Source organism: Olea europaea, chromosome 10, assembly GCF_002742605.1.
Source record: "Olea europaea var. sylvestris chromosome 10, O_europaea_v1, whole genome shotgun sequence".
NCBI lineage: Eukaryota > Viridiplantae > Streptophyta > Magnoliopsida > Lamiales > Oleaceae > Olea > Olea europaea.
This window is the reverse complement of record NC_036246.1, coordinates 34250271-34259850: the sequence shown is the minus strand read 5'-3', so window position 1 is coordinate 34259850 and position 9580 is coordinate 34250271.

Genomic DNA, 9580 nt, shown 5'->3' with positions numbered 1-9580 from the left:
TTAGCATCAACTTTTCGTTGATTTAATACTTCTCTTCTTATGATACCTAGTTGTGCTCGAAACTATTTAAATTTTGAAGTACTAAGTCCTTTCATGAACACGTCTGCAACTTGTTCCTCAGTGTTAACATGTTTCAACTCTCTCTTTCCTTTAAGTACTTTTTCTCGGACGAAATGATAGTATACTTCGACGTGCTTAGTTCTTGCATGGCACACTGGATTTTCTACTATACGAATGGCTGATTGATTATCGCAATATAATTCTACCGCATAGCTTTCTGGTTGATGTAGATCATTCGTCAATAGTATTAACCATGTGCTTTCTTGAGCTGCCATTACTGCTGCTCTATATTCAGCCTCTGCGGTTGACAAGGACATGGTTGGTTGTCTCTTACTACACCATGATACTGTAGCTGACCCAAGATTAAACACTTACCCAGTTGTTGATCTTCTTGTATCTTGTCATCCAGCATAGTCCGCATCACAATAGCCAGCGGCTATCTTTATTTTTCATATTAAGTAATTCATAATCAATTGTTTCTTTTAGGTTCCTTAGGATCCGTCGCATTACTTTAAGGTGTGGCTTCTTTGGCTTTTCTATAAAGCAGCTTGCTATCCCTACTACATATGCAATGTCAGGTAGTGTTAGCGTCAAATAGTTTAAGCTTCCTACTAGCTGTCGATACATCGTTGCATTCTCCAAATCCTTGCCTTCATCTGCACATAGCTTGGAGTCAATCTTGATTGGTGTCAATATTGGTTTGCAGTCGATCATTCCAAACTTCTATAAGAGATCTCTGCTATATTTTGTGTTAACACAAACATAATCCTTCTTTCGTTCTTTTCATCTCAAGTCCCATAAAATGATTTAGTTTTCCAAACTCTTTCATTTGGAATCTTACTGATAGATTCTTTTTAGTTCGTTGGATTTCATCTTCATCATTTCCAGTGATGATAAGATCATCCATGTATACTAGGACTATTGTTAATTTTTCTTTTTGTGCTTTAACAAATAGGCTCGAGACTGCTGGTGTTACCGAGTATCCACTTTGAACTAAGAATTTGACTATCTTATCGTACCATGCTTGTGGTGCCTACTTCAACACATAAAGAGCTTTCTTTAGCTTGCAAACATATCCCGATTTTCCTTTATTCTCGAATCTCTTTGGTTGCTCCATGTATATGTCTTGATCAAGTTCTCCATGGAAAAATGCATTTTTCACATTCATCTGCCACAGCTTCCAAGACTTTCTTGCTGCTCAAGCTATAAGTACTCTTACAGTAGTAACCTTTGCTACTGAACTAAATGTCTTATCATAGTCCAGCCCATATTGCTGAGAAAATCCACGAGCTAATAGCCGAGCTTTGTATCTTTGAATTGATTCATCTAGATATTTCTTTACTTTGTAGACCCATTTGCAGGATATAAGCTTCATTCCATCGGGCCTTCGCATTAAATCCCAAGTCTCATTTTGCCTTAGAGTCATGAACTCTTCTTCCATTGCCTTTCTCTACTCCTTGTGTTGGATTGCTACTTCAAAAGTTTCTGGCTCTGTGGTACTATCATCTTCTTCTACTGCTGCATTAGCGTACTTGGGGTTTGGTTTTCTCTATCTAGTTGATTTTCTCAACTGTGGTTGTGGCCTCACCTCAACCTTTTCTTGTTGACTCGGTCTTTTCATTTCTAGTATTGTCTGATGTACACCTATCTGCCAAGGACTTTGTATTGCACCAATGGACCCATTCTCATCACTTGATTCATGTACATCTTATTTTTTCCTCAGGACTTTGTTGTGCTTCTGTGATATCTTCTTGTAATTTGTCATCTATTTGTTTTGAATCTGGTAACTCCACTTTCCGCGGTGTCCATCATGAAGACGTTTCATCAAACACCACATTCCTTGATGTATAACAATGGTTGGTTGTAGGGTTGCAGCATTTCCATCCCTTTCTTTAGATGTTATAACCCACAAATATACATCTGATTGTCTTTTTATCAAACGTGTTTATCAAGTGATCAGGCATAAACACATAATAGACGCAACCAAAGACACGAAAGTGACTTACTATTGGCTTTTTTTTCCATAGTTTCTCAAATTGTGAAGTAAACCCCAGCTTTGGTTGTGGTAGTGTGTTGGTCACATGTGCAGCAGTCTTCATACACTCAGTCCAAAACCTTTCTGGCACATTCTTTGCATATAGCATACTTCGACACGTTTCTATAAGGTGTCGATTCTTTCTTTCTGCTACACCATTTTGTTGTGGCATGTTTGGATATTTTGATTGATGGTGCATCTTATGTTCTCTTAAATATTGGGAGAATTCTCTTGATGTATACTCTCCCTTATTATCCTTGAGTAGGCACTGAATCATATGTTCGACTTCTCCTTCTACTTTATCTTTAAACTCCTTGAACTTTATAAATGTCTCGAATTTTTCTTTCACAAAGAAAATCCAAACGTACCTTAAGAAGTCGTTGATGAATGTCACCATGTAACACATTCCTCAATTTGACGGTTGGTTGACAAGTCCAAATACATCAGAGTGTATAATCTCCAATAGTTTCTTTGCTCTGTAGCTTGACTCCTCATATGGTAGTTGATGTGTTTTACTGTATTGACATCCAGCACATACCATATCATCTTTGAACTCGAGTTGAGTACTGTTCGGAGATTTTTCTTCATGCCTTGCAAATGATAGATGTCTTGTAATTGCACCTGACTAGGACTAAAGTGAGGTGTGATAACTATCTTACAAATGTGAACTATTGGCAATCTTGAATTATTAGCAGTTACCACCATTCGACTTATTTTCTCCTCCGTTGTATTTAGCAGCTTCTCTTTATCGCTTGTCATTTAGTTGAAACATTCAGAACCGACAATCCAATCATTTCCATAATTTATTTGTCCAAAAAATATCACTGCTAGTGTGATTCTTCTTCCGAGGCTTGAATGCATTCCTCTCCTTGAATTTGTTCTGCGAACGATGCTACAACATCCCACTGTTCTTCACTATTATATTTTTCTTGTTGATTAGAAGTTGTCATATTATCTTCTACTGATCGTTTCTTAAATCGAAAGTCTCTGGCAGAATGGCCTCGTTTTCCACATACAAAGCATGGACCATATTTCTTTGAAATCTCTTAGATGACCAACCTCTCTTGTCGTGATTTTGTTTAGCTCCCCTTGTCATAGAACTTTCTTCGTGTTTATTTTCTTTTAATTCTTTATTATTCTATTGACGGAGTCAACCTCTTCTTTTATGACTAAATAATGCGTATTCCTCTTCTTTCTTTATTGAGACCTCTAACATTTGCTTGTTTAGCGCTTTTTGGTCGGCCAACAAATTTTTAAGATTGACCAATGAAGGTTGCTCCAGCCAACCTTAAATTGCAACAATAAAACTTCTAAATTTAGGTCTCAATCCATGTATAATTATTCTTCTCATTCGAGATTTCGAAATTTTACTTGAAGCATCTAACTCTAAAATTTTACGACAGAGAGATTTAACTTTATTAAAGTATTGACTTACGGCTAATTCTCCTTGGGTAATCGAGAGAAGCTCATTCTCCAAAAGCTACAACCTCATATCATTTTTCTTTGAGAATAGCGAGGCTAAAGTATCCCATGCTTCATTTGGTATGGTCTTGTCTCTTATGTGTTCCAATAATTCTTCCTCGATTGTCTTCTTTATTACAAATAAAGCTTTACCTGCCTTAATTCTCCACTTTTTCAGAGTTCCGACCTCCTCTGGTGGCATCACGTCACTTCTGCGAACTACCTCCCACAGGTCTTGTCCTTCATGCAAGTTTGTCATGTGGCGTAATTATGACTATTGAGCTTCTTTACTTCGCCTATCATTTGTAGGTCGCTCATTGTAACTTGATTTACCTCTTTGTAATCAAGCAAGTTTTACATAAGTTTCATAATCTCCTTTTTGTACACGAACTCAAGAAGCTCAAAAAATCCTTCCCGGATCGTCTCACTCTGATACCAAATTGTTGAGATTGAAGAACAAACAAAATGTAATTTTATTAACAAAAACATTATACAATATAAGTACACTCCTCTCAATTAATTAATGGAAGTAATCACAAAATAATATATAAATCCACTCGCTCACTCTCTCCACTAATGACACTCTCAGCTTCCTCTGTTCCTTACTTTCTCTATTCTTCTTCTCACGCCTCTCTTCACTTTTCTCTACAAACTCATACATCAAACACATATGCATATATATAGGTGTAAGAAGTCGGTGAAGGATGGTTCTAGTGGGACAGTGCTTCAAGTTCCAGATTCTTCTACAAATGGTGGTTAAGAGCAAAAAGGTAGCAAGCTTCTGGGTTCTTCTCCTATGTCGGCAGTTGTGAAATGCTCCAGATTTTCCAGCATGATATGAAACCAGAAAATTCTAGATCATTTAAAGTCGGTGGTGTCTTCTTCAAATAATAAATAAATAAGTTCTTTTAGTTCGTGGTAGAGAATGGGTAATAAAGTTGCTCATCATTTAGTAAACTGGTTAACGTTATCTATTTGAGTATTTTCATGGGGAAAAAAAACACTTGAACTTTCGTGCCTTTTCTAACTTCTAATAAAAAGGGGACTGAGGGTCTACTACTGATGCAATAGTAAATTAATCCAATTTTACTATGCATGATGTCATTTTTTATGTTCCATTTTGTTTATGTCAAATAAATATTCTTCCACATACCATGCCACAAGCATTAAAAAAATAATAATTTTAGTAAATATAAATTGTCATGAGCAAAAAGAAAAAGAAAAACTCTTCGCACATGAGCTTTAAAACAAAAAAAATTCTCCGCACAATACGGAGAGATAGCAAAGCATGTGCGGAGTAAAAAAGAAAGAAAAAACTCTTCGCATAGTGTGGAGAAATATTTGCGAACACTATCCTCACAAGTGCGGACTCTCCGTACAGTAAAAAAAAAACTCCGCACAGTGCGGAGAGTTGGCAAACTCTTCGTACAGTGCGAAATTTAAAAAAAAACTCTCTGCACAATGACTGTCACGTGCGTTTCACAAATTTTGCATTTATCGTATTTTTATTAGTGTATGAATTTTAGTTTTTTAGAAAGTTTTTGAAGTAATATCTAGAAATATTTCCATGATATAAGAAAATAATTGCATAACAGTATTGTGTCATCTAAAAAAAATATACTTATATATTTCATACTTGAATAAGAAATATACGAGATTATACAAATTATTTTGCTTGTATTCTTTGATAGTGTTGATATGATTGAATTGAATGTGAAGATTATATTTCTAAATTTTGTTTAATTCAATATTGAAAAATTGAAGATTGAGCACTATATTCATATGCATTTATATTTTGTGCTTCATATATATTTAATATTTATTTTATGCTTATATTGAAAAAATAAAAATCAACAAATTTTTTTGAAATTCAGTTTGATAAGTAAATGTGCGGTGTTCTACATTCTAGGTATTTATAAGTGCAAAAATCGGTATATAAAAATACAGTAAACTGCAAATACGATAGGCAACTTATATAGTAAGTTGCAAATACGGTAAATAGCATATACGGTAAGCTACAAATACGGTAAGTTGTTTGCAAATATGGTAGACAGCATATACGATAAGGTGCAAATACGGTAAGTTGTTTGCAAATACGGTAAGCTGCAAATACGGTAAGTTGCCTGCAAATACGATAAGCTGTATATATGATTTTATAATTTGTTATAAATGTATAAAATTTATTTAATATTGAATTTCTTAAGTATTAAATTTTGTAATTCAATATTGTTTCCTTTTTTATAATTTTATTTCCGAGAATTAAAAAAAAAAGTGGCTATGAAATTACTAATTTTTAAATGTATTTTTTTTATTGAAGATAAAAATAATTTTTTTATGTTATTTGTAAAAAAAAATTATTGTAATTTTATTAGCGTAATAAGAAGATTTATCATGCATTTTTATTTTTTGCATTTTGTGAATAATTTTATTTATGGTGATTGACAAATATTCTTCCACACACATCATGTCAATAATATTAAAAAAAATTAATAATTTTAGTATATATAAACTCCATGAGATAAAAAAAAAATCTCCGTACATGAGTAAAAAAAAAGACTCCGCAAAGTGCAGAGAGACAGAGAGATATCAAACTATCTTTCCGCACAGTGTGAAGAGAAAAACAATAACTCTCGGGACTTTATCTGCAAGTTCCAAGAGGTATTTTCTCAAACAACTTTTGAGCAATGCATTTAACACTTTAATTCCTGACCTACAACCCGAAAGTATACTTTCATAGAAAATTGTATCCGCTTCTAATGTCCAAGAGCTGTTATCAAGCAAGTGTAAAATATTGAATTTGGGTGGTACTCTAGAGCCTTTATTTGTGAAAGCAATGTCATGGTACTATCAATATCTCATTCTTTGCAAACTCAGATATTGTTTCATTGTATGAATCACGAGAAAGCTCATTTCCAATATTGTAAATATGATTTGCATGCTCAAAAATTGAGTTGTGACTGAAATTTAAAGAAGACAATTGATTTTGAGCCATGTTGTTCGACTCTGTTTCGTTGTATATACGAAAAATTTACAACCTTGAAATTTGACTTGTAATTAAGGAATTTGAAAGCAACTCTCCGCACTGTATGGAGAATTTTTTTTTCTCTCTGTAATGTGCGGAGAGTTGGTTTGTCATCTCTCCGCATTGTGCGAAAATTTTTTTTTTACTCCGCACTGTGCGTAGAGTTTGTCAACTCTCCCCACATTGTGCGGAGAGTTTTTTTCTCTCCGCACTGTGCAAAAAGTTTTGCCATGGTGCGGACCAACTCTCCTCACAGTGCGGAGAGTTTTTTTTTCTCTCCGTACTATGCGGAGAGTTAGTTTGTCATCTCTCCGCACTGTGCGGAGAGGGTTTTTTTACTTCTTATTGTGCGAAGAGTTTGTCAACTCTTCGCACATGATTCAACTCTCTCCCTACTGTGCGGAGAGTTTTTTTTTCTCTGCACTTTTTTTTTATTTTTACTTCGCACTTGGTTCAACTACCTCCCCACTGTGCGGAGAGGTTTTTTTTTCAATTTTACAATATTGAATTACACAAAATTTAGAAATATAATATTCACATTCAATTCAATCATATCCACATTATCAAATAATACAAGCAAAATAAATTGTATATTTCTTATTTAAGCATGAAATATACAAGCATATTTTTTCTAGATTACATACTGATGTGCAATTGTAAAAAATAATTTGATATTATTTTTTTATATCATGAAAATATTTTTAGATATTGTTTCAAAAACTTTTCAAAAAAATTAAAATTCATACACTAATAAAAATACGATAAACACAAAATTCGTGCAACGCACGTCATGATAGCAACTAGTTTTCATATAAGAGTTGTGGTTGTGTAATAAGCTATTTTAGCATTGATAAGTTGTATTGTTCCTTCTATTCAGTAGTACAGTGATAATAAGCTATTAATAAATTTAGAGTTGATTACATAATTCACTTTTTTCAATTCACCCGATTTAGATTTCTAACTTAATTAGTAAACTTGTTTTAAAAAAATAAAAATAAAAATGTAGCATTCTTGTTTTTTCACAATTTAATTGTTTTGATGCCTTCCAAATTTTGGTGGGTTTTCTTGCATTTCTTATATTTTATGTAATATGATAATGATTAGGAATAATTGTAGCAAAAGTTTCATAGCTTTAAAATATTGGTAGACTTTCTCCAAATCTTTCAATATTTACAATCGTCACCCCTAACCTTTTAAACCGTTGCATATGAGGCCCTTTTAGACAATTGTCATCCAAGAAATCTTCAGTAGACCACGGAAATTGAAATTTACACCTTTTTAATAATTTCAAAGGGGTAAAATAGTAATTTTATATTCATAACATCAAACAGTTAAAATAATTAAATTAAAAACCCACAAAAGAGGGGGGAGGAGGAAAAAAAACCCTATCTTCTCCCCCCTCGCCAAACCCCCCAACCCTCACCTAAAATCATAAAATTGGCCAAGCCACCATCAGTCATTGCCATCGGAACTCTACCATCGCCACCTAGCACCCAGCACAACCACCACCTTCAAACTGCCACCACCACCTTACCAAAATCAAAGAAAAGAATATAAATATGTACCCTAACCACTCGCCTCCGCATTCATCACCACTCGCCGCTGACTTCAAACATGGAATGAAATAATTAATTTCTAAAATATGTGGACAGTCAATGGATACAAAATGTGGAAGCCCAAAACACTATGATAAATTCCTTGTACACCAATGTCGAAAAAATAATAATAATAATAATAATAATAATAATAATAATAATAATAATAATAATAATAATAATAATAATAATAATAAAACCCGGAACATTAGCCCATCGTCGACATTTACAAATTCAAATCCTAAAACCCACAAAAAAAAAAAAGGATACTTCAAAGCAATGGCATAAGATGCGGTGTAACTTTCATGGATGAAGAGACAATTAGTGCGAAGTACCACTCTTTTTCACCATAAAAAGCCATACACATTTTTTTCACAATGAAGCATGTTCAGAAATCAATTAAACTCCATTCAAATCTAGGATTGTTTCTCATAATTGTTTTAATTGAGGACAAAGTTTTCAATTTGAGGTGTGAGCTTCACTAGTTGCCTGCTCCTCAGCTGCAAATGCGGACCATCATGACCACTAATTGTTGTCATCGATGATTTATGAAGGGCTACCTAATAAGGATTGGGCAATGGTGGTGATATTTTGAGGTCATTTGAGTTGATAGTGGCCGGCAGTTTTGGGGTTTTTGTTGCAATTATCCCTAATTATTATTTAGTGATGGTTTTAGAAAAAGTTCGAGTTTTCAAATCAAATGAACCCTCGAAATCATGTCGGTCGGGTCAACCACCCGAGGTGACTCAAAAAATAAAAAATGAAAGAAAAAGAAAAACTTTTTGCATTTGACAAAATCAGTGGAGTGGTTCTCCTACTCTCAATTATTTTATGAATCTGAATAATTGAATGTGTTGACCTAATCAATTTTCCACGATCCTCCGAAGCAGCACTAGCAATATTTCAATCAACATATTGATGACTCCAGATTCCAATCAACTACGTGAATTTGATATTATCAAAATAGATGAAATAGACACTCATTAGTGAGCTCGGTCAAAATTTGGGACGACCAATCAAACTTTGATATTTAAAGAAAATCTGCAGTCGACCACAATTTATCATTGTTGAAGAGAAAATCAATATTTAAAAATGTTGATTATATGATCGTCTCATTTCCTAGTTTTGCGTTTTCATTGTCGTTTAGGAAATGTTTCATGAGAAATTCATGGTACGATTTTAAATATTGATAAGGCTTCCGTCACATTCTTGAAATCCTGGCAAATCATGTATCACTAGAGTGGTTAGTACCTTAAAAGTAAAGTTAGACACCTCTTGAATCTTGTTCTTGAATTAATCTTACAAGGATATGAATTTAATAAATTTTCTTCTTGTGATTTAATATTTTGATTTGGAACAATGATTTAGTGAATTATGTGTTATTTAAGTAATAACTTTGTTGGTCAC